Source organism: Carassius auratus, unplaced genomic scaffold, assembly GCF_003368295.1.
Source record: "Carassius auratus strain Wakin unplaced genomic scaffold, ASM336829v1 scaf_tig00008707, whole genome shotgun sequence".
NCBI lineage: Eukaryota > Metazoa > Chordata > Actinopteri > Cypriniformes > Cyprinidae > Carassius > Carassius auratus.
Genome location: NW_020523970.1, coordinates 1 through 25,579, shown reverse-complemented (window position 1 = coordinate 25,579; position 25,579 = coordinate 1). Strand labels below are relative to the sequence as shown.

The 25,579-nt window shown below is 40.9% G+C and overlaps 7 non-coding genes across 7 annotated transcripts; all 7 read right to left on the bottom strand.

The window, feature by feature from the left end:
- Nucleotides 1-3,085: 3,085 nt before the first annotated feature.
- On the bottom strand, nucleotides 3,086-3,158 carry trnav-cac (transfer RNA valine (anticodon CAC)). The gene has a single exon. It is a non-coding gene; the product is annotated as a tRNA-Val (tRNA).
- Nucleotides 3,159-3,281: 123 nt separating this feature from the next.
- trnav-aac (transfer RNA valine (anticodon AAC)) lies at nucleotides 3,282-3,354 on the bottom strand. Its single transcript has one exon. It is a non-coding gene; the product is annotated as a tRNA-Val (tRNA).
- A 2,331-nt stretch (nucleotides 3,355-5,685) lies between these two features.
- On the bottom strand, nucleotides 5,686-5,758 carry trnav-aac (transfer RNA valine (anticodon AAC)). Its single transcript has one exon. It is a non-coding gene; the product is annotated as a tRNA-Val (tRNA).
- A 2,059-nt stretch (nucleotides 5,759-7,817) lies between these two features.
- trnav-cac (transfer RNA valine (anticodon CAC)) lies at nucleotides 7,818-7,890 on the bottom strand. The gene has a single exon. It is a non-coding gene; the product is annotated as a tRNA-Val (tRNA).
- Nucleotides 7,891-8,012: 122 nt separating this feature from the next.
- trnav-aac (transfer RNA valine (anticodon AAC)) lies at nucleotides 8,013-8,085 on the bottom strand. Its single transcript has one exon. It is a non-coding gene; the product is annotated as a tRNA-Val (tRNA).
- Nucleotides 8,086-10,144: 2,059 nt separating this feature from the next.
- trnav-cac (transfer RNA valine (anticodon CAC)) lies at nucleotides 10,145-10,217 on the bottom strand. The gene has a single exon. It is a non-coding gene; the product is annotated as a tRNA-Val (tRNA).
- A 122-nt stretch (nucleotides 10,218-10,339) lies between these two features.
- On the bottom strand, nucleotides 10,340-10,412 carry trnav-aac (transfer RNA valine (anticodon AAC)). The gene has a single exon. It is a non-coding gene; the product is annotated as a tRNA-Val (tRNA).
- Between the last annotated feature and the right edge of the window lie 15,167 nt (nucleotides 10,413-25,579).

The window sequence follows — 25,579 nt, the reverse complement described above, 5'->3', positions numbered from 1 at the left end:
TCTCAAACTAACAAACCCAAAGTTTCAAGAGCACAGGAGAAACTCGAAAATGTCTCTTGGTGATTTTTGTTGGTCAAATTGTAGAGTTTCTCCATTCTTCTTGAAAACTCACCACAGGGTAGCACATGTCCAGACTAGCATGGAAAGCAAGTTTTAGCTTGATATCTCTTCAGAAGCTGAGATGTGGACTTGCCACGTACAATCTACCCTATTGTAAAAAAAACAGGCTGTTTGTGGTCAGTCGAATTCCGAGGGTTTAACACGTCTGGGTGCTTCGGGAGTAAGTGAGGAGCCACCTGAACAGGTTTATTGGCAGATTCGTTGACCATTGTGTTGAATTTCAAGAAGGTTAGCGCCATGTGTTAGAAACTGCTACGGCTTGCATCATTTTATCAGGAAATCTACACCTGTGTAGAGAAGGGCCTTCGTGATGAAGAGATGCTGCTCCACAGAGGGCCACTCAGACAAATCTCTTTCTTTCGTGTTCCTCAGAAGAAAGCCCACGCAGGCTTGGAATGTCACGGTTGTGGGATAGGTTAAGGTCAAACAATGACTGCTCTTTCATTTCTGCATCAACTATACCTTTAGTGACTGTACTCATGCCTCTTGGCCGCAAAGCCTTGGAAGCGTTGAGTTCCTTCCTCACAAAACCCACCTAACATTTTGAAAAGAGATGCAGTTTCCCGCCCAGTTTCGAACTGGGGAATTTCGCGTGTGAGGCGAACGTGATAACCACTACACTACGGAAACCCACTACCTAAAGAAGTCTGAATCATTCTGTGCAGGCTCGGCAATATGCGCATAAACGTTAAACCTTCTGAAGCCAAACTGTCGGCTCAAAGGTGTTTATACATTTCTCAAAAGAGGAAAGCTGTTTCTGCTCGTTTGAACCGAGGACCTTCGCGTGTTAGGCGAATGTGATGACCACTACACTACAGAAACTCCACAGGCTAACGATAGTGCTTTTGGAAAATAATTTATACTGTGATGTGCCCGAAGCAAATAGACATCTGCGTAAGTCCACACACAAGAGGACAGAGTTCATTCGGCCTGGCAGTATATGCTGAGTTTCCTGAAACCGCTACCCTTAACTTACCTCGGAATTAAACACTTGGCAGCGTGATATCAAGCTGGAACCTGCCTTCCTGTGCTAGTCCAAACTAACAAACCAAAGTTTACAAGAGCACAGGAGAAAACTCGAAAAATGTCTCTTGGTGATTTTTGTTGGTCAAATTGTAGAGTTTCTCCATTCTTCTTGAAACTCACCACAGGGGTAGCACGTGTCCAGACTAGCATGGGAAAGCAAGTTTTAGCTTGATATCTCTTCAGAAAGCTGAGATGTGGACTTGCCACGTACAATCTACCCTATTGTAAAAAAAACAGGCTGTTTGTGGTCAAGTCGAATTCCGAGGGTTTAACACGTCTGGGTGCTTCGGGAGTAAGGTGAGGAGCCACCTGAACAGTTTATTGGCAGATTCGTTGACCATTGTGTTGAATTTCAAGAAGGTTAGCCATGTGTTAGAAACTGCTACGGCTTGCATCATTTTATCAGGAAATAACACTCCAGATGGATGTGTTTTAAAGTTCGTCAAGGGACACACAGACTGCTTGTGGTCACAGTCTTTGTATTACCAGTGGACAGAAGGGTGCAGTTAGTGGTCACCATATGCGGTGAGAGGGACAGATGGGCTGTTTGTGGTGACACAGGTGATTATTGGGACAGAGAGGGCCGGCGCGCAGGGGTCTAAGGACGGCCTGCCACGTACCCCCTTTTAGGCGCCCCTTGAGGCCCTGCCCTTACTTGATGGCCTAGGCGGAAAAAGACCCTTACACAAGAGGACAGATTTCATTCGGCATGGCAGTCTACGCAGAGTTCCCTAAAATCTCTTCTTTGGTGTTTCTCAGAAGAAAGCCACGCAGGCTTGGAATGTCACAGTTGTGGGTTAGGTTTAGGTCAAACAAATCTGCTCTTTTCATTCTGCATCAGCTTTACCCTTTAGTGACTGTATTCATGCCTCTTGGCCGCAAAGCCTTGGAAGCGTTGAGTTCCTCCTCAACAGAAAACCCACCTGAACGATTTTGACCCGTGATAAACCTCTACACTATTGAATCCTGCAGCCAAAGAGGTGTCAGATCTTTTCATCGCAAGCATCGTGGAGCGCGAATCAAATTACAGATTCCGTTGCGCTCTTCAGTCTGCAAATACCTTGTATTTTTAGCAAGCAAACTAAGCATTCTCCAGTTATCTGCGGGACAATCTGCGTAAGTCCCACACCACAAGAGGACAGAGTTCATTCGGCCTGGCAGTATATGCCAGAGTTTCCTGAAACGCTACCCTTAACTTACCTCGTAATTAAACACTTGCAGTGTGATATCAAGCTGAAATCTGCCTTCCTGTGCTAGTCTCAAACTAACAAACCCAAAGTTTCAAGAGCACAGGAGAAACTCGAAAATGTCTCTTGGTGATTTTTGTTGGTCAAATTGTAGAGTTTCTCCATTCTTCTTGAAACTCACCACAGGGGTAGCACATGTCCAGACTAGCATGGGAAAGCAAGTTTTAGCTTGATATCTCTTCAGAAAGCTGAGATGTGGACTTGCCACGTACAATCTACCCTATTGTAAAAAAAACAGGCTGTTTGTGGTCAGTCGAATTCCGAGGGTTTAACACGTCTGGGTGCTTCGGGAGTAAGTGAGGAGCCACCTGAACAGGTTTATTGGCAGATTCGTTGACCATTGTGTTGAATTTCAAGAAGGTTAGCCATGTGTTAGAAACTGCTACGGCTTGCATCATTTTATCAGGAAATCTCTACACCTGTGTAGAGAAGGGCCTTCGTGATGAAGAGATGCTGCTCAACAGAGGGCCACTCAGACAAATCTCTTTTTTTGTGTTCCTCAGAAGAAAGCCACGCAGGCTTGGAATGTCACGGTTGTGGGATAGGTTAAGGTCAAACAATGACTGCTCTTTCATTTCTGCATCAACTATACCTTTAGTGACTGTACTCATGCCTCTTGGCCGCAAAGCCTTGGAAGCGTTGAGTTCCTCCTCAACAGAAACCCACCTAAACAATTTTGAAAAGAGATGCAGTGTTCCCGCCCAGTTTCGAACTGGGGAACTTTCGCGTGTGAGGCGAACGTGATAACCACTACACTACGGAAACCCACTACCTAAAGAAGTCTGAAATCATTCTGTGCAGGCTCGGCAATATGCGCATAAACGTTAAACCTTCTGAAGCCAACTGTCGGCTCAAAGGTGTTTATACATTTCTTCAAAAGAGGACAGCTGTTTCTGCTCGGTTTTGAACCGAGGACCTTTCGCGTGTTAGGCGAATGTGATGACCACTACACTACAGAAACTCCACAGGCTAACGATAGTGCTTTTTGGGAAAATATTTATACTGTGATGTGCCCGAAAGCAAATAGACAATCTGCGTAAGTCCCACACACAAGAGGACAGAGTTCATTCGGCCTGGCAGTATATGCTGAGTTTCCTGAAACGCTACCCTTAACTTACCTCGGAAATTAAACACTTGCAGCGTGATATCAAGCTGAAACCTGCCTTCCTGTGCTAGTCTCAAACTAACAAACCCAAAGTTTCAAGAGCACAGGAGAAACTCGAAAATGTCTCTTGGTGATTTTTGTTGGTCAAATTGTAGAGTTTCTCCATTCTTCTTGAAACTCACCACAGGGGTAGCACGTGTCCAGACTAGCATGGGAAAGCAAGTTTTAGCTTGATATCTCTTCAGAAAGCTGAGATGTGGACTTGCCACGTACAATCTACCCTATTGTAAAAAAACAGGCTGTTTGTGGTCAGTCGAATTCCGAGGATTTAACACGTCTGGGTGCTTCGGGAGTAAGTGAGGAGCCACCTGAACAGGTTTATTGGCAGATTCGTTGACCATTGTGTTGAATTTCAAGAAGGTTAGCCATGTGTTAGAAACTGCTACGGCTTGCATCATTTTATCAGGAAATAACACTCCAGATGGATGTGTTTTAAAGTTCGTCAAGGGGACACACAGACTGCTTGTGGTCACAGTCTTTGTATTACCAGTGGACAGAAGGGCAGTTAGTGGTCACATAGGCGGTGAGAGGGACAGATGGGCTGTTTGTGGTGACACAGGTGATTATTGGGACAGAGAGGGCCGGCGCGCAGGGGTCTAAGGACGGCCTGCCACGTACCCCCTTTTAGGCGCCCCTTGAGGCCCTGCCCTTACTTGATGGCCTAGGCGGAAAAAGACCCTTACACAAGAGGACAGATTTCATTCGGCATGGCAGTCTACGCAGAGTTCCCTACAATCTCTTCTTTGGTGTTTCTCAGAAGAAAGCCACGCAGGCTTGGAATGTCACAGTTGTGGGTTAGGTTTAGGTCAAACAATATCTGCTCTTTCATTTCTGCATCAGCTTTACCTTTAGTGACTGTATTCATGCCTCTTGGCCGCAAAGCCTTGGAAGCGTTGAGTTCCTCCTCAACAGAAACCCACCTGAACGATTTTGACCGTGATAACCTCTACACTATTGAATCCTGCAGCCAAAGAGGTGTCAGATCTTTTCATCGCAAGCATCGTGGAGCGCGAATCAAATTACAGATTCCGTTGCGCTCTTCAGTCTGCAAATACCTTCTATTTTTAGCAGCAAACCAAGCAGTTCTCCAGTTATCTGCAGGACAATCTGCGTAAGTCCCACACACAAGAGGACAGAGTTCATTCGGCCTGGCAGTATATGCTGAGTTTCCTGAAACGCTACCCTTAACTTACCTCGGAATTAAACACTTGCAGCGTGATATCCAGCTGAAACCTGCCTTCCTGTGCTAGTCTCAAACTAACAAACCCAAAGTTTCAAGAGCACAGGAGAAACTCGAAAATGTCTCTTGGTGATTTTTGTTGGTCAAATTGTAGAGTTTCTCCATTCTTCTTGAAACTCACCACAGGGGTAGCACGTGTCCAGACTAGCATGGGAAAGCAAGTTTTAGCTTGATATCTCTTCAGAAAGCTGAGATGTGGACTTGCCACGTACAATCTACCCTATTGTAAAAAAACAGGCTGTTTGTGGTCAGTCGAATTCCGAGGGTTTAACACGTCTGGGTGCTTCGGGAGTAAGTGAGGAGCCACCTGAACAGGTTTATTGGCAGATTCGTTGACCATTGTGTTGAATTTCAAGAAGGTTAGCCATGTGTTAGAAAATGCTATGGCTTGCATCATTTTATCAGGAAATCTCTACACCTGTGTAGAGAAGGGCCTTCGTGATGCAGAGCTGCTGCTCAACAGAGGGCCACTCAGACAAATCTCTTTTTTCGTGTTCCTCAGAAGAAAGCCAAGCAGGCTTGGAATGTCACGGTTGTGGGATAGGTTAAGGTCAAAAAATGACTGCTCTTTCATTTCTGCATCAACTATACCTTTAGTGACTGTACTCATGCCTCTTGGCCGCAAAGCCTTGGAAGCGTTGAGTTCCTCCTCAACAGAAACCCACCTAAACAATTGTGAAAAGAGATGCAGTGTTCCCGCCCAGTTTCGAACTGGGGACCTTTCACGTGTGAGGCGAACGTGATAACCACTACAATACGGAAACCCACTACCTAAGGAAGTCTGAAATCGTTCTGAGCAGGCTCGGCAATATGCGCATAAACGTTAAACCTTCTGAAGCCAACTGTCGGCTCAAAGGTGTTTATACATTTCTTCAAAAGGGGACAGCTGTTTCTGCTCGGTTTCGAACCGAGGACCTTTCGCGTGTTAGGCGAACGTGATGACCACTACACTACAGAAACTCCACAGGCTAACAATAGTGCTTTTTGGGAAAATATTTATACTGTGATGTGCCCGAAAGCAAATAGACAATCTGCGTAAGTCCCACACACAAGAGGACAGAGTTCATTCGGCCTGGCAGTATATGCGGAGTTTCCTGAAACGCTACCCTTAACTTACCTCGAAATTAAACACTTGCAGTGTGATATCAAGCTGAAATCTGCCTTCTTGTGCTAGTCTCAAACTAACAAACCCAAAGTTTCAAGAGCACAGGAGAAACTCGAAAATGTCTCTTGGTGATTTTTGTTGGTCAAATTGTTGAGTTTCTCCAATCTTACTTGAAACTCACCACAGGGGTAGCACGTGTCCAGACTAGCATGGGAAAGCAAGTTTTAGCTTGATATCTCTTCAGAAAGCTGAGATGTGGACTTGCAACGTACAATCTACCCTATTGTAAAAAAACAGGCTGTTTGTGGTCAGTCGAATTCCGAGGGTTTAACACGTCTGGGTGCTTCGGGAGTAAGTGAGGAGCCACCTGAACAGGTTTATTGGCAGATTCGTTGACCATTGTGTTGAATTTCAAGAAGGTTAGCCATGTGTTAGAAACTGCTACGGCTTGCATCATTTTATCAGGAAATAACACTCCAGATGGATGTGTTTTAAAGTTCGTCAAGGGGACACACAGACTGCTTGTGGTCACAGTCTTTGTATTACCAGTGGACAGAAGGGCAGTTAGTGGTCACATAGGCGGTGAGAGGGACAGATGGGCTGTTTGTGGTGACACAGGTGATTATTGGGACAGAGAGGGCCGGCGCGCAGGGGTCTAAGGACGGCCTGCCACGTACCCCCTTTTAGGCGCCCCTTGAGGCCCTGCCCTTACTTGATGGCCTAGGCGGAAAAAGACCCTTACACAAGAGGACAGATTTCATTCGGCGTGGCAGTCTACGCAGAGTTCCCTAAAATCTCTTCTTTGGTGTTTCTCAGAAGAAAGCCACGCAGGCTTGGAATGTCACAGTTGTGGGTTAGGTTTAGGTCCAACAATATCTGCTCTTTCATTTCTGCATCAACTTTACCTTTAGTGACTGTATTCATGCCTCTTGGCCGCAAAGCCTTGGAAGCGTTGAGTTCCTCCTCAACAGAAACCCACCTGAACGATTTTGACCGTGATAACCTCTACACTATTGAAGCCTGCAGCCAAAGAGGTGTCAGATCTTTTCATCGCAAGCATCGTGGAGCGCGAATCAAATGACAGATTCCGTTGCGCTCTTCAGTCTGCAAATACCTTCTATTTTTAGAAGGTATCTATATATGCGGAGTTTCCTGAAACGCTACCCTTATCTTACCTCGGAATTAAACACTTGCAGTGTGATATCAAGCTGAAATCTGCCTTCCTGTGCTAGTCTCAAACTAACAAACCCAAAGTTTCAAGAGCACAGGAGAAACTCGAAAATGTCTCTTGGTGATTTTTGTTGGTCAAATTGTTGAGTTTCTCCAATCTTACTTGAATCTCACCACAGGGGTAGCACGTGTCCAGACTAGCATGGGAAAGCAAGTTTTAGCTTGATATCTCTTCAGAAAGCTGAGATGTGGACTTGCAACGTACAATCTACCCTATTGTAAAAAAACAGGCTGTTTGTGGTCAGTCGAATTCCGAGGGTTTAACACGTCTGGGTGCTTCGGGAGTAAGTGAGGAGCCACCTGAACAGGTTTATTGGCAGATTCGTTGACCATTGTGTTGAATTTCAAGAAGGTTAGCCATGTGTTAGAAACTGCTACGGCTTGCATCATTTTATCAGGAAATCTCTACACCTGTGTAGAGAAGGGCCTTCGTGATGCAGAGCTGCTGCTCAACAGAGGGCCACTCAGACAAATCTATTTTTTCGTGTTCCTCAGAAGAAAGCCAAGCAGGCTTGGAATGTCACGGTTGTGGGATAGGTTAAGGTCAAACAATGACTGCTCTTTCATTTCTGCATCAACTATACCTTTAGTGACTGTACTCATGCCTCTTGGCCGCAAAGCCTTGGAAGCGTTGAGTTCCTCCTCAACAGAAACCCACCTAAACAATTGTGAAAAGAGATGCAGTGTTCCCGCCCAGTTTCGAACTGGGGACCTTTCGCGTGTGAGGCGAACGTGATAACCACTACACTACGGAAACCCACTACCAAAAAAAGTCTGAAATCATTCTGTGCAGGCTCGGCAATATGCGCATAAACGTTAAACCTTCTGAAGCCAACTGTCGGCTCAAAGGTGTTTATACATTTCTTCAAAAGTGACAGCTATTTCTGCTCAGTTTCGAACCGAGGACCTTTCGCGTGTTAGGCGAACGTGATGACCACTACACTACAGAAACTCCACAGGCTAACGATAGTGCTTTTTGGGAAAATATTTATACTGTGATGTGCCCGAAAGCAAATAGACAATCTGCGTAAGTCCCACACACAAGAGGACAGAGTTCATTCGGCCTGGCAGTATATGCGGAGTTTCCTGAAACGCTACCCTTAACTTACCTCGGAATTAAACACTTGCAGTGTGATATCAAGCTGAAATCTGCCTTCCTGTGCTAGTCTCAAACTAACAAACCCAAAGTTTCAAGAGCACAGGAGAAACTCGAAAATGTCTCTTGGTGATTTTTGTTGGTCAAATTGTTGAGTTTCTCCAATCTTACTTGAAACTCACCACAGGGGTAGCACGTGTCCAGACTAGCATGGGAAAGCAAGTTTTAGCTTGATATCTCTTCAGAAAGCTGAGATGTGGACTTGCAACGTACAATCTACCCTATTGTAAAAAAACAGGCTGTTTGTGGTCAGTCGAATTCCGAGGGTTTAACACGTCTGGGTGCTTCGGGAGTAAGTGAGGAGCCACCTGAACAGGTTTATTGGCAGATTCGTTGACCATTGTGTTGAATTTCAAGAAGGTTAGCCATGTGTTAGAAACTGCTACGGCTTGCATCATTTTATCAGGAAATAACACTCCAGATGGATGTGTTTTAAAGTTCGTCAAGGGGACACACAGACTGCTTGTGGTCACAGTCTTTGTATTACCAGTGGACAGAAGGGCAGTTAGTGGTCACATAGGCGGTGAGAGGGACAGATGGGCTGTTTGTGGTGACACAGGTGATTATTGGGACAGAGAGGGCCGGCGCGCAGGGGTCTAAGGACGGCCTGCCACGTACCCCCTTTTAGGCGCCCCTTGAGGCCCTGCCCTTACTTGATGGCCTAGGCGGAAAAAGACCCTTACACAAGAGGACAGATTTCATTCGGCGTGGCAGTCTACGCAGAGTTCCCTAAAATCTCTTCTTTGGTGTTTCTCAGAAGAAAGCCACGCAGGCTTGGAATGTCACAGTTGTGGGTTAGGTTTAGGTCAAACAATATCTGCTCTTTCATTTCTGCATCAACTTTACCTTTAGTGACTGTATTCATGCCTCTTGGCCGCAAAGCTTTGGAAGCGTTGAGTTCCTCCTCAACAGAAACCCTCCTGAACGATTTTGACCGTGATAACCTCTACACTATTGAAGCCTGCAGCCAAAGAGGTGTCAGATCTTTTCATCGCAAGCATCGTGGAGCGCGAATCAAATGACAGATTCCGTTGCGCTCTTCAGTCTGCAAATACCTTATATTTTTAGAAGGTATCTATATATGCGGAGTTTCCTGAAACGCTACCCTTAACTTACCTCGGAATTAAACACTTGCAGTGTGATATCAAGCTGAAATCTGCCTTCCTGTGCTAGTCTCAAACTAACAAACCCAAAGTTTCAAGAGCACAGGAGAAACTCGAAAATGTCTCTTGGTGATTTTTGTTGGTCAAATTGTTAAGTTTCTCCAATCTTACTTGAAACTCACCACAGGGGTAGCACGTGTCCAGACTAGCATGGGAAAGCAAGTTTTAGCTTGATATCTCTTCAGAAAGCTGAGATGTGGACTTGCAACGTACAATCTACCCTATTGTAAAAAAACAGGCTGTTTGTGGTCAGTCGAATTCCGAGGGTTTAACACGTCTGGGTGCTTCGGGAGTAAGTGAGGAGCCACCTGAACAGGTTTATTGGCAGATTCGTTGACCATTGTGTTGAATTTCAAGAAGGTTAGCCATGTGTTAGAAACTGCTACGGCTTGCATCATTTTATCAGGAAATCTCTACACCTGTGTAGAGAAGGGCCTTCGTGATGCAGAGCTGCTGCTCAACAGAGGGCCACTCAGACAAATCTCTTTTTTCGTGTTCCTCAGAAGAAAGCCAAGCAGGCTTGGAATGTCACGGTTGTGGGATAGGTTAAGGTCAAACAATGACTGCTCTTTCATTTCTGAATCAACTATACCTTTAGTGACTGTACTCATGCCTCTTGGCCGCAAAGCCTTGGAAGCGTTGAGTTCCTCCTCAACAGAAACCCACCTAAACAATTGTGAAAAGAGATGCAGTGTTCCCGCCCAGTTTCGAACTGGGGACCTTTCGCGTGTGAGGCGAACGTGATAACCACTACACTACGGAAACCCACTACCAAAAAAAGTCTGAAATCGTTCTGTGCAGGCTCGGCAATATGCGCATAAACGTTAAACCTTCTGAAGCCAACTGTCGGCTCAAAGGTGTTTATACATTTCTTCAAAAGTGACAGCTGTTTCTGCTCGGTTTCGAACCGAGGACCTTTCGCGTGTTAGGCGAACGTGATGACCACTACACTACAGAAACTCCACAGGCTAACAATAGTGCTTTTTGGGAAAATATTTATACTGTGATGTGCCCGAAAGCAAATAGACAATCTGCGTAAGTCCCACACACAAGAGGACAGAGTTCATTCGGCCTGGCAGTATATGCGGAGTTTCCTGAAACGCTACCCTTAACTTACCTCGGAATTAAACACTTGCAGTGTGATATCAAGCTGAAATCTGCCTTCCTGTGCTAGTCTCAAACTAACAAACCCAAAGTTTCAAGAGCACAGGAGAAACTCGAAAATGTCTCTTGGTGATTTTTGTTGGTCAAATTGTTGAGTTTCTCCAATCTTACTTGAAACTCACCACAGGGGTAGCACGTGTCCAGACTAGCATGGGAAAGCAAGTTTTAGCTTGATATCTCTTCAGAAAGCTGAGATGTGGACTTGCAACGTACAATCTACCCTATTGTAAAAAAACAGGCTGTTTGTGGTCAGTCGAATTCCGAGGGTTTAACACGTCTGGGTGCTTCGGGAGTAAGTGAGGAGCCACCTGAACAGGTTTATTGGCAGATTCGTTGACCATTGTGTTGAATTTCAAGAAGGTTAGCCATGTGTTAGAAACTGCTACTGGCAAGTTATTTAGTTTATTTTAGTAATTAGTATAGTAATTAAAATTAAAATTTAATTACCTATTGGCAACAGGAAGTGACATATTTTACGCTGCGACAAACTACTCCTAGAAATTTTTGATATCAATGTGTTTTTTGTCGTCAGTCTAATCTAAAGGCCTGTACGATGTTTAATTGAGAAGATCTTGAGTTTTCGTTAAAGGGCGTGTCCATGGCGCCATGTCAAAGTTCGATGTCTCGCCATGGGAGTAGTTGTTGTTGTAACTCAGTCATAAAATATCAGATCTTGCCCAAACTTCAAATGTTTGATAAGAGTACTGACCTGAACACATCTGGAGGCTAATATTCCATTGGGTGTGGCAAAATGGCTCGATAGCGCCACCTATACATTTTCAATGGAGTGCGCCTCGAGCTACATGTCATATACATGTACGAAAATCGGTAAACATATGTAACACACCAATAGCTACAAAAAAGTCTCTTGGTACGAAATCCGAATCCCAACAGGAAGTCGGTTATTTTTAATTTTCCCTGCAAAATTGGTGTTGTTTTTGTCATTTTCAGGGGTTGTATTTTAACGAACTCCTGCCAGAGATTTATTCAGATCAACACCAAACTTGGTCAGTGTAATCTAAAGCCCTTTGCCATGTTAAATTGCGAAGGAATTGAGGTTTCGTTAAAGGGCGTGTCCATGGCGGCCTGACAAATTTCGATGATTCGCCATGAAAAATGATGGTGCTATAACTCACACATACAATGTCCAATCCGCCTCAAACTTCACATGTTTAATAAGACTCTTCACCTGAACAGATCTACATGCCAATATTCAGTTATAGTCATAGCGCCACCTATTGGCAACTGGAAGTGACATATTTTACACTGTGACAAACTACTCCTAGAAATTTTATGACATCAATGTCTTTTTTGTGGTCAGTCTAATCTAAAGACCTGTGTGATGTTTAGTTGTGAAGATCTTGAGTTTTTGTTAAAAGGCATGTCCATGTCGCCATGACGAAGTTCGATGTCTCGCCATGGGAATAAAAGATGTTATAACTCAGGCATAAAATGTCCGATCTTGCCCAAACTTCACATGTGTGATAAGGGTCCTGGCTTGAACACATCTGAAGGCCAATATTCCATTATAACGATAGCGCCACCTGCTGGCAATAGGAAGATTGGCACACATATGGAATAAACTTTAATATATTGCACTTATATTTATGAGTTTAAATGCATATTTCTCAACGTTCACCTTTTTACTAAAGCCACACGATGGCGGTGAGCCCGGGTGCGAGGGCCCGTTCATCGCTGCTTGCAGCTTTAATTAGGGCCCGAGCACCGAGGTGCGAGGACCCTCTTGTATCTGCTTTGTTTTTTATTCTTCTTCTTCTTCTTCTTCTTCTTCTTCTCCCGAATGAATCGCATTTTTGAGGGCTTTAACATGCTCAAAAAGTCATGAAACTTTGCACACGCGTCAAACCTGGTGAAAATTTTCATCTGATATAGGATTCAGAAGAGGGTGTGGCAAAATGGCTCGACAGCGCCACCTATACCAAGAAAATCAACAGCCTTCCAGCTATGTTTCACGTACATGCACGAAAATTGGCACACATATGTAACACACCAATACCTACAAAAAAGACTCTTGGAGCGAAATTCTAAACCCAACAGGAAGTCGGTTATTTTTAATATTATGAGCATATTTTGTGTAATTTTGGTCATTTCCATGTGTTGTATTTTAACGAACTCCTCCTAGAGAGTTATTCAAATCAACACCAAATTTGGTATGCCTAATCTAAAGGCCTTTGCGATGTTAAATTGCGAAGATCTTGAGTTTTCGTTGAAGGGCGTGTCCGTGGCGGCCTGGCGAATTTCTATGATTCGCCATGAAAAATGAAGTTGCTATAACTCAGACATACAATGACCAATCTGCCCCAAACTTCACATGTTTGATGAGACTCTGAACCTGAACAGATTGACATGCCCATATTCAGTTATAGTCATAGCGCCACCTATTGGCAACAGGAAGTGACATATTTTACGTTGCGACGAACTACTCCTAGAAATTTTATGACATCAATGTCTTTTTTGTGGTCAGTCTAATCTAAAGGCCTGTGCGATGTTCAGTTGTGAAGATCTTGACTTTTTGTTAAAAGGCTTGTTCATGGCGCCGCGACGAAGTTCGATGTCTCGCCATGGGAATAAAAGATGTTATAACTCAGGCATAAAATGTCCGATCTTCCCCAAACTTCACATGTGTGATAAGACTCCTGGCCTGAACAGATCTGCAGGCCAATATTCCACCGGGTGTGGCAGAATGGCTCGATAGCGCCACCTATACACTTTCAACGGAGTGTGCCTCGAGCTATGTTTCACGTACATGTACAAAAATTGGTACACACATGTAACACTCCAATACCTACAAAAAAGTCTCTTGGTACGAAATCCAGATCCCAACAGGAAGTCGGTTATTTTGAATTTTCCCTTCAAAATTGGTGTTGTTTTTGCCATTTTCAGGGGTTGTACTTTAACGAATTCCTCCTAGAGATTTATTCAGATCAACACCAAACTTGGTCAGTGTAATCTAAAGCCCTTTGCGATAATAAATTGCGAAGGACTTGAGGTTTCGTTAAAGGGCGGGTCCATGGCGGCCTGACAAATTTCGATGTTTCGCCATGAAAAAGGAAGTTGCTGTAACTCAGACCATACATTGTCCAATCTGCCCCAAACTTCACATGTTGGATAAGACTCTTGACCTGAACAGATCTGCATACCAATATTCAGTTATAGTCATAGCGCCACCTATTGGCAACAGGAAGTTACATATTTTACACTGCGACAAACTACTCCTAGAAATTTTATGACATCAATGTCTTTTTTGTGGTCAGTCTAATCTAAAGACCTGTGTGATGTTTAGTTGTGAAGATCTTGAGTTTTTGTTAAAAGGTGTGTCCATGGCGCCATGACGAAGTTCGATGTCTCGCCATGGGAATAAAAGATGTTATAACTCAGGCATAAAATGTCCGATCTTGCCCAAACTTCACATGTGTGATAAGGGTCCTGGCTTGAACACATCTGAAGGCCAATATTCCATTATAACGATAGCGCCACCTGCTGGCAATAGGAAGATTGGCACACATATGGAATAAACTTTGATATATTGCACTTATATTTATGAGTTTAAATGCATATTTCTCAACGTTCACCTTTTTACTAAAGCCACACGATGGCGGTGAGCCCGGGTGCGAGGGCCCGTTCATCGCTGCTTGCAGCTTTAATTAGGGCCCGAGCACCGAGGTGCGAGGACCCTCTTGTATCTGCTTTGTTTGTAGGGCTCAAGCCCGTAGGGGCGAAGAGCCCTATTGTTCTTCTAAGGATTATTCTTATTATTTTTTTTTTAAATAATTTTTTTTTTTAAATTTTAAGCCTTAACATGCTCAAAAACTCTTGAAAATTGGCACACACATTGGAATCTGCGGCCATCAGGACGCTGCAGAGGCTGGGACCCGGGCGTGGCACAGGGGCTCTACAGCGCCCCCTGGAACACCTTCAGAAATCTTGAACCATAGCTCACACAGACTTGCATGTATTTATATGAAACTCGGTACACTTATAGATCTCATTGAGCCGAACAACTTTCACACTTTATGTCATAGGCTCCGCCCAACAGGAAGTCAGCTATTCAGGGCTATTTAAAAAAAGCATGCTCTGGAATTTGAAATACTCCTCTGAGGTTTTCAACCCGTTCGCCACGAAACTCGGTGAACATGATCTCAAGACATTGGTGATGAAAAATTGCGAGGGGATTTTTGATATCTTGAACGGTTTGCCCGTAGCGAGGCATGGAAATTATGGCGAGAAATGAGAAACAGGAAATGTCTAATAACATCCACATACATTTCCTGAATTTGATCAAACTTCATTGGTTTGTTCGTTGTATGATACCGATCGTATATATGTGACTATTAAGAGTCAACGTTATAGCACCACCAACTGGCAGCAGGAAGTGAGTCATTTTCAAAATGCTTTTAATTCAGCATCTTATTTTTACTCGATTTGCTTCAAACTTCATAAGAATAATGACAAAACACGGCCGATGTAAATCTGTTGTGGGGATATTGATATCTAATATGGTGTTGCCATGGCAACGTGTCAAACTTGAATGTTCTGTTATGATGAGTTTGAGGCAGACAACAACCTCAGATTTACATGAAACTCAAAACACTTATCAGTATTAGTGATAGCTAGACAATGGCAAAAGCTTTTAAAAGGGCGTGAAGGAGGCACGCTATAGCGCCACCTTTTGTCAAAAGTGGGGGGGTTAGTTTTAGCTACAGACACCAAACTTGGTACATAAATTGTTCTTTTCAAGACGGACAACTTTCTAATTCACAGTCATCAGCTACGACCAACAGGAAGTCGGCTATTTTGATTTGAATATTTAAATTGAGCTCTGATTTAATGCATTCTCCTCAGAGGAAATGTTCACTATACTCACCAAACTTTGTCTACATGTTGAAAAAACATTGAGGAAGTTAAATTGCGAACGGATTTTGGTTAGCTTGAACCGTTTTGTCGTGGTGATTTTTTGAAATGACAGTAAAAAGGGAATCATTAATTGTCTTGTATTTTTAAATTGCAGCTTCCAAACACTTAAAAAAAATTTCATACAGAGATCAAATCATTCTGAGGACATATGCATAGTTTCATGACTTTACAATACTGTATGATTAAAAGAAAATTAAAAAACTGTCAGACTTCTTAACTCACTCTGTCACTCTGTTTGAGCAATGTATGTGTGCTGACTGAGTGCATGTGTGTGTGTGAGTGTGTGTGTGTGAGTGGGGGATGGGCATGAGCTGAGTGGCAGATACAATGAGAGAGAGAAAGAGAGAGAGAGAGACTTAATCATCTCTTTAATCACCAGAAAAAAAAAAGTATTTTAAATTGTTATTTTTTGTTGCTGTTGCTAACATTGCTGTTTTCATTACAGCTTAAGAAATCTCTTAGGCCTTATCCTTCTCTGATAGTTTCAGGAATTAAAAACAAAATTCTAAAAATACTTATTTGTGCTGCAAATAATAATTTCAAACTCATTTGATACTGACCTATTCCATCCTGTGACATGACATGTATCTACATTTTTAAAATCTCATGGATGTAACAGTAAAACTGTTCAGTTCACAGATCAAGACTAAGCTTCTTTCACAAATGCTTATAAGTCATTAATGGTTTTAATAACACTGTAAAATAATGTCTAATTTGTTAACATTAGTAAATGCATTGGTAACACTTTATAATAACTGCACTCATTAGTAAATAGTCAGTTTATGCTTTATAAAGCCTTGTCCCAATATTAATAGTCAGTAGTAAGCAGTTTATAAATACAGCTATAAATAGCTTGTTCTTGGTTTATAAGCACATTTATTAAAAAGGAGAGTAAAGGGTCAGTTATCTTCCTATGAAAAATTAAAAAAAATAAAAATAAACAAACAACAACACAGATTGATACAGAACTCAAAAATTTTATTGTGGATTTATGATAAAATCAGCATTTAAAAATGAATTCATACTCCTCCGAGAAGACATAAGTAGTTCACACCAAACTTTTTCAACATGATGCTAATATACTGAAGATGTTAAATTGCGAATGGGTTTAGGATACCTTAAATGGTGTGGCCATAGCGATTTATTAAAGTAACATAAAAAAATGCAATAGTTTTTTTACGATATCTTTAAAATTTTTAATTTCAACTCTTCATATTTTTTTATATATGTAGAAGTCATCATTTGAAGGAGGAAGCACAGTAAGTTTCATAGCTTTATCATTTTCAAGAGCCAGCATAAAATTAAAACTATCATAACTTATAAATCAAGCTTGCAATTCTTAGTACCAATAATGGCCACCAGATGGAGCTATAGGATTACTTTTAAATAATTATTGTAGAAACGAGTATGATTTAAATCATTTATAGAAATCTTTCAAAGAAAAATAATATGAATTTTATGTATTTACTGATAAAATGACCCTCACTTAATTAGAATAACAAGCTGAAGTATTGTGAACTGTATATTAAGAAATAATTCTTTATAGGCTTTATGGACAGATAAGTTTTGAGTGACTCTTGAAGGATCAGCACCACATCCTCTTTTACCACTGTTTAAAGAATTTATCTTACAGAACAGGTGCGAATGAATTTTGGATAGCTTGAATGGTTTTGTCATGGTGATTTATTGAAATAACAGTAAAAAAGTAACCAGTAAACGTCTTTTATTTTTTTAAAGTGCAGCTTCTAAACACTTCAAAAAAATGTACACATAGAAGACAAGTCATTCTGAGGAAATATGCATAGTTTCATGACTATACAACACTATATGGATGATAAAAAAAATTAAAAAACTATCATACATCTAATGTCACTCTGTCCCTCTCTCACTGTGGGTAATGTGTGTGTGTGTGTGTAAGTGAATTAGGTGTGAAACTATCAGGGAGCATTTAGTCTCCAGCGCCAACATTTTACAGAACTGCCACTTTCCTGGAGTCTCAGAATTACAATGTGTCAGGTTCTGAGAGATCAAAGATTCCAAAAAATGATTTAATTAGAATACCATGAAGTATTGTGAAATACTATATATTAAGACTTTATATATAGGCTTTATGAACCGATTAGAGTGACTCGTGAAGGACCAGCACCACCTCCTCTTGTCCGATGGTTTGAGGAATATATCTTCCAGAATCCGGGATTAAGATTTAGGAGCTCTTTTTTATTCCACCTCCTTTCCTGAAAGTCTGTCTTGCAGAATTGACTAAAAATTAATCTTCACATTAATTCCTAATTATTTTGCAATTCTTTTTGTCAGTTCTTCTTGACCTGTTTTTTTCTTCTTCTTTTCTGACCTCATGACCCAGTCAGCATTTTTTGTACAATGGCCAAGTCTTAACTTATCAATTTCTGTATTGCATTTGTGTTTGATATTTCTCATGGGCTTTACAGTTACCGCATTTCATCTTTAAAAGAAAACATGCCCAATAATTCTGCACACATGAATATAAAGAGTTTTTCTCTTCCAGCTTTACAGGACTATTGCATAGCACTCATAAATGATTAAATAAAAAATAATGGTAGTTATTAAGATTGATATGGTTTGGAATTGGTAAAATGTGCTTGGAAAAAAATCACAATAAAACAATGTTTTAATGTTTAAGTTTGGAATATTAACTGACATGAATGAATGCTATATAAATATTGTTCATGTTAACATAATATTTAGAAATGAAATATTATTGTAAAGTGTCACTAAAGTTATATATATATATATATATATATATATATATATATATATATATATATATATATATATATTGTACTGTGAATGTGATTTTAAAGTCTTGATGATTCTGATTAACCCTTTAACTGCCTTATCCTTTAAAACCTCACTGCCAGAGGGCTATTGTGAATGCATGTGTCCGCTGGGCACAGTTTACCTGATGCCACCGGGGTGGCGTTGGCATTGGTGGCTTGAGCCCGCCATCGCTGCTTGCAGCTATATTTAGGGCTCAAGCCCAAAGGGCGAGAGGCCTATTGTTTTCCTTAGGATTATTTTTTATTATTATTATTATTATTATTATTATTTTTTTCCAACGTCTCGGGGGCTTTTGGGGCCCTTAACGTGCTTAAAAAGTCTTGAAAATTGGCACACAGATTGGAACCTGCGGCCATTAGGGCCGGGCAGAGACTGATACACGGGCGTGGCACAGGGGCTCTACAGCGCCCCCTGGAATATGGAGGGCCATATATCATACATTCTTGCTCGTAGACGTATGAAACTCGGTACACATATAAATCTCATCAATCCAAACAACTTTTGTATTGCATATCATGGGCTCCGCCCAACAGGAAGTTGGCTATTTAGGGTTTAGTATTCAAATTTTTCGTCAAAGTTGTGGGGGCTTTTGGGGTCCTTAACATACTCAAAAACTCTTGAAAATTTGCACACACTTTGGAATCTGTGGCCTTTAGGAGCCTGCAGAGGCTGGGACCCGGGCGTGGCACAGGGGCTCTACGGCGCCCCCTGGAACACAGTCAGAAATGTTGATGTATAGCTCACACATACTTGCACATATTCATATGAAACTCAGTACACATATAGATCTCATCGTGCCGAACAACTTTCGTATTGCATGTCATAGGCTCCACCCAACAGGAAGTCAGCTATTTAGAGTTATGTAAAAAGCGCATGCTCTGGAATTTGAAATACTTGTCATAGGTTTTTTTCTCGATTGCCGCCAAACTCGGTCAACATGATCTCAAGACACTGGGGATGAAAAATTGCCAGGGGATTTTTGATATCTCGAACGGTTTGCTCGTGGCGAGTCGTTGAAATTATGGCGAGAAATTAGAAACAGGAAGTGTCTAATACCATCCACATACATTTCCTGATTTTAATCAAACTTCATCAGATTATTCGTTGTATAATGTCGATCGCATATATGTGACTATTAGGAGTCAAAGTTATAGCGCCACCAACTGGCAGAAGGAAGTGTGTCATTTTCAAAATGATTTTAATTCAGCATCTTATTATTACTCGATTTGCTTCAAACTTCATCAGAATAATGTTAAAACACAGCTGATATAAATCTGCAAGGGGGATATTGATATCTAAAAAAATTGTTGCCGTGGCAACATGTCAAACTGGAATACTTCTCAGGTGATTTTGAGGCAAATAACATACTTAGAATTTCACAAAACTCTGAACACACATCAGTATTTCTGATAGGAACTTAAATTGTGAATGGATTTTGGATAGCTTGAATGGTTTTGCCGTGGTGATTTTTTTAAATGGCCTTACAAAGGGAATCATTATTGTATTTTTAAATTGCAGCTTCCAAACACGTCAAAGAATTTTTTCATACAGATGAAAAAGTCATTCTGAGGAAATATGCATAGTTTCACGACTTTACAACACTGTATGGATAACAGAAAATTAAAAAACTGTCAGACATCTCATCTCACTCTGTCCCTCTGTTTGAGTATATGTGTTTCAGACTTCCATTGTCTGAGAGAAATAGCGCCCCTACAGGTTCAATTCCCGGACTTTTACTTTCACTTTTAAATCGGTTAAAAATACAAACAAATACTTAGATTTAATTCACACTGACAAGCTAAACCAACATATCTGATTATTACCGGTTCAGGGCTCATGGATAAATTATTTCTGGCCAGAGATACGTGAGAAATAGGAGAGATGAATCACCGCTGTGATCACGAGGGTCTGGAGTAAAGAGCTCAGAGAAAACGAATTTATTCCTGTTTTAAAGCTTTTAAAAATAAATTATTACAGCGATATCACACAATCAACCAATTAGAACACACCAAGAGCTAAATTAAGATGTTTTTGAACTGTTTGTGTGAAAATGAAATATTTGTGGCTGCCTATCTGAAATCTCCGATCAGCGCGTACAGTGTCGAGCTCAAAACAAACGAATTTATTCTTGTTTAAGAGCTTTTTTAAATATAATATTACCACAAATGCACACAATAAACCCATTGTAACACAACAAGAGCTAAATGCAGGTGTTTGTGACCTGTTTAAGTGTGCAAGACTATTTGAAAGCGCGACTGGCAGAATAACATATCTCTCGAGCTGCAGGTTTCTGTCTTTCGTCGTACGAACGAACACATCACGGACAAGATTATTTCAAAACACATAATAGCTTGGCGAATATAAACGAAAACAGCCACGTGAACATAAACTGGATCTACTGGATTTGAATATTAAAGTGACCACATTTACCACTTGCTTCTGTCTTCAATTTTAATCTATATAAAAAAGGAAACTCATTCGACTTGGCTGCTTTTTTAATGTGTGCGTATTTATTTATTTACCTTTTTATACATTTTGTATAATTTCATAGTTTGTGTATTACAATTATAAAAACAAAAATAAATTTAGCCACTCACATAGAAATAGCTTAGGCCTTAAACTTTTTCTGACAGTTTTAGGGATTTTTAAAAATCCTAAAAAAAACTTATTTGTGCTGCAAATAATAATTTCAAACTCATTTGATACTGACCTATGACATACTGTGACATTATATTTATTTGAATTTACATAATCTCATGGATGTAACAGTAAATCTGTTCAGCTCACAGATCAATACTAAGCTGTAATGCAAGCAGAACTTTCACAAATGCTTATGAGTCATTTAAGGATTTGATAACACTGTAAAATAATGTCTAATTTGTTAACATTAGCAAATGCATTGATAACACTTTATAATAACTGCACTCATTAGTAAATAGTCAGTTCATGCTTTATAAAACCTTGTCCCAATATTAATAGTCAGTAGTAAGCAGTTTATAAATACAGCTATAAATAGCTTGTCCTTGGTTTATAAGCACATTTATTAAAAAGGAGAGTAAGTTATCTTCCTATGAAAAATAAAAGATAAAAATAAACAAACAACAACACAGATTGATACAGAACTCAGAAATTTTATTGTGGATTTATGATAAAATCAGCCTGTAAATGAATTCATACTCCTCCTCATACTACTCCATACTCCTTTTTCAACATGATGCCAATATACTGAGATGTTAAATTGTGAATGGGTTTAGGATAGCTTAAATGGTGTTGCCATAGAGATTTATTAAAGATTTTTATTCCACCTCCTTTCCTGAAAGTCTGTCTTGCAGAATTGACTAAAAATTAATCTTCACATTATTTCCTAATTATTTTGCAATTCTTTTTGTTAGTTCTTCTTGACCTGTTTTTCTCTTCCAGCTTTCCTGGACTATTGTATAGCACTCATAAATGATTAAATAAAAAATAATGGTAGTTATTAAGATTGATATGGTTTGGAATTGGTAAAATGTGCTTGAAAAAAATCACAATAAAACAATGTTTTAATGTTTAAGTTTGGAATATTAACTGACATGAATGAATGCTATATAAATATTGTTCATGTTAACATAATGTTTATGAATGGAATCTTATTGTAAAGTGTTACTAAAGTTATATATATATATATTGTTCTGTGAATGTGATTTTAAAGTCTAGATGATTCGGATTAACCCTTTAACTGCCATATCCTTTAAAACCTCACTGCCAGAGGGATATTGTGAATGCATGTGCCCGCTGGGCACAGTTTACCTGATCCCACCGGGGTGGCGATGGCACTGGTGGCTTGAGCCCGCCATCGCTGCTTGCAGCTATATTTTATTAGGGCCCGAGCACCGAGGTGCGAGGACCCTCTTGTATCTGCTTTGTTTTTTATTATTATTCTTCTTCTTCTTCTTCTTCTTCTTCTCCCGAATGAATCGCATTTTTGAGGGCTTTAACATGCTCAAAAAGTCATGAAACTTTGCACACTCGTCAAACCTGGTGAAAATTTTCGTGTGATATAGGATTCAGAAGAGGGTGTGGCAAAATGGCTCGACAGCGCCACCTATACCAAGAAAATCAACAGCCTTCCAGCTATGTTTCACGTACATGCACGAAAATTGGCACACATATGTAACACACCAATACCTACAAAAAAGACTCTTGGAGCGAAATTCTAAACCCAACAGGAAGTCGGTTATTTTTAATATTATGAGCATATTTTGTGTAATTTTGGTCATTTCCATGTTTTGTATTTTAACAAACTCCTCCTAGAGAGTTCTTCAAATCAACACCAAATTTGGTATGCCTAATCTAAAGGCCTTTGCGATGTTAAATTGCGAAGATCCTGACTTTTCGTTGAAGGGCGTGTCCGTGGCGGCCTGGCGAATTTCGATGATTCGCCATGAAAAATGAAGTTGCTATAACTCACACATACAATGACCAATCTGCCCCAAACTTCACATGTTTGATGAGACTCCGAACCTGAACAGATTGACATGCCCATATTCAGTTATAGTCAGAGCGCCACCTATTGGCAACAGGAAGTGACATATTTTACGCTGCGACGAACTACTCCTAGAAATTTTATGACATCAATGTCTTTTTTGTGGTCAGTCTAATCTAAAGGCCTGTGCGATGTTAAGTTGTGAAGATCTTGAGTTTTCGTTAAAAGGCTTGTTCATGGCGCCGCGACGAAGTTCGATGTCTCGCCATGGGAATAAAAGATGTTATAACTCAGGCATAAAATGTCCGATCTTCCCCAAACTTCACATGTGTGATAAGAGGCCTGACCTGAACAGATCTGCAGGCCAATATTCCACCGGGTGTGGCAGAATGGCTCTATAGCGCCACCTATACACTTTCAACGGAGTGCGCCTCGAGCTATGTTTCACGTACATGTACAAAAATTGGTACACACATGTAACACACCAATACCTACAAAAAAGTCTCTTGGTACGAAATCCGGATCCCAACAGGAAGTCGGTTATTTTGAATTTTCCCTTCAAAATTGGTGTTGTTTTTGCCATTTTCAGGGGTTGTACTTTAACGAACTCCTCCTAGAGATTTATTCAGATCAACACCAAACTTGGTCAGTGTAATCTAAAGCCTTTTGCGATCTTAAATTGCGAAGATCTTGAGGTTTCGTTAAAGGGCGTGTCCATGGCGGCCTGACAAATTTTGATGTTTCGCCATGAAATACGATGTTCTTGTAACTCAGGCATAAAATGTCCAATCCTCCCCAAACTTCACATGTTCGACAAAAGTCCTGCCCTGAACACATCTGAAGGCCAATATTCCACTATAATGATAGCGCCACCTGCTGGCAACAGGAAGATTGGCACATATATGGAATAAACATTGATATATTCTACTTATATTTATGAGTTTAAACGCATATTTCTCACCGTTCACCTATTAACTAAAGCCACTCGCTGCCGGTGAGCCCGGGTGCGAGGGCCCTTTCATCGCTGCTTGCAGCTTTAATTATTATTATTATTCTTCTTCTTCTTCTTCTCCCGAATGAATCGCATTTTGAGGGCTTTAACATGCTCAAAAAGTCATGAAACTTTGCACACGCGTCAAACCTGGTGAAAATTTTCATCTGATATAGGATTCAGAAGAGGGTGTGGCAAAATGGCTCGACAGCGCCACCTATACCAAGAAAATCAACAGCCTTCCAGCTATGTTTCACGTACATGCACGAAAATTGGCACACATATGTAACACACCAATACCTACAAAAAAGACTCTTGGAGCGAAATTCTAAACCCAACAGGAAGTCGGTTATTTTTATATTATGAGCATATTTTGTGTAATTTTGGTCATTTCCATGTGTTGTATTTTAACGAACTCCTCCTAGAGAGTTATTCAAATCAACACCAAATTTGGTATGCCTAATCTAAAGGCCTTTGCGATGTTAAATTGCGAAGATCTTGAGTTTTCGTTGAAGGGCGTGTCCGTGGCGGCCTGGCGAATTTCGATGATTCGCCATGAAAAATGAAGTTGCTATAACTCAGACATACAATGACCAATCTGCCCCAAACTTCACATGTTTGATGAGACTCCGAACCTGAACAGATTGACATGCCCATATTCAGTTATAGTCATAGCGCCACCTATTGGCAACAGGAAGTGACATATTTTACGCTGCGACGAACTACTCCTAGAAATTTTATGACATCAATGTCTTTTTTGTGGTCAGTCTAATCTAAAGGCCTGTGCAATGTTCAGTTGTGAAGATCTTGAGTTTTCGTTAAAAGGCTTGTTCATGGCGCAGCGACGAAGTTCGATGTCTCGCCATGGGAATAAAAGATGTTATAACTCAGGCATAAAATGTCCGATCTTCCCCAAACTTCACATGTGTGATAAGAGTCCTGGCCTGAACAGAATCTGGCAGGCCAATATTCCACCGGGTGTGGCAGAATGGCTCGATAGCGCCACCTATACACTTTCAACGGAGTGTGCCTCGAGCTATGTTTCACGTACATGTACAAAATTGGTACACACATGTAACACTCCAATACCTACAAAAAAGTCTCTTGGTACGAAATCCAGATCCCAAATGGAAGTCGGTTATTTGAATTTTCCCTTCAAAATTGGTGTTGTTTTTTGCCATTTTCAGGGGTTGTACTTTAACGAACTCCTCCTAGAGATTTATTCAGATCAACACCAAAACTTGGTCAGGGTAATCTAAAGCCCTTTGCGATAATAAATTGCGAAGGACTTGAGTTTCGTTAAAGGGCGGGTCCATGGCGGCCTGACAAATTTCGATGTTTCGCCATGAAAAAGGAAGTTGCTGTAACTCAGACCATACATTGTCCAATCTGCCCCAAACTTCACATGTTGGATAAGACTCTTGACCTGAACAGATCTGCATACCAATATTCAGTTATAGTCATAGCGCCACCTATTGGCACAGGAAGTTACATATTTTACACTGCGACAAACTACTCCTAGAAATTTTATGACATCAATGTCTTTTTGTGGTCAGGTCTAATCTAAAGACCTGTGTGATGTTTAGTTGTGAAGATCTTGAGTTTTTGTTAAAAGGTGGTGTCCATGGCGCCGTGATGAATTTCGATGTCTCGCCATGGGAATAAAAGATGTTATAACTCAGGCATAAAATGTCCGATCTTGCCCAAACTTCACTTGTGTGATAAGGGTCCTGGCCTAAACAGATCTTAAGGCCA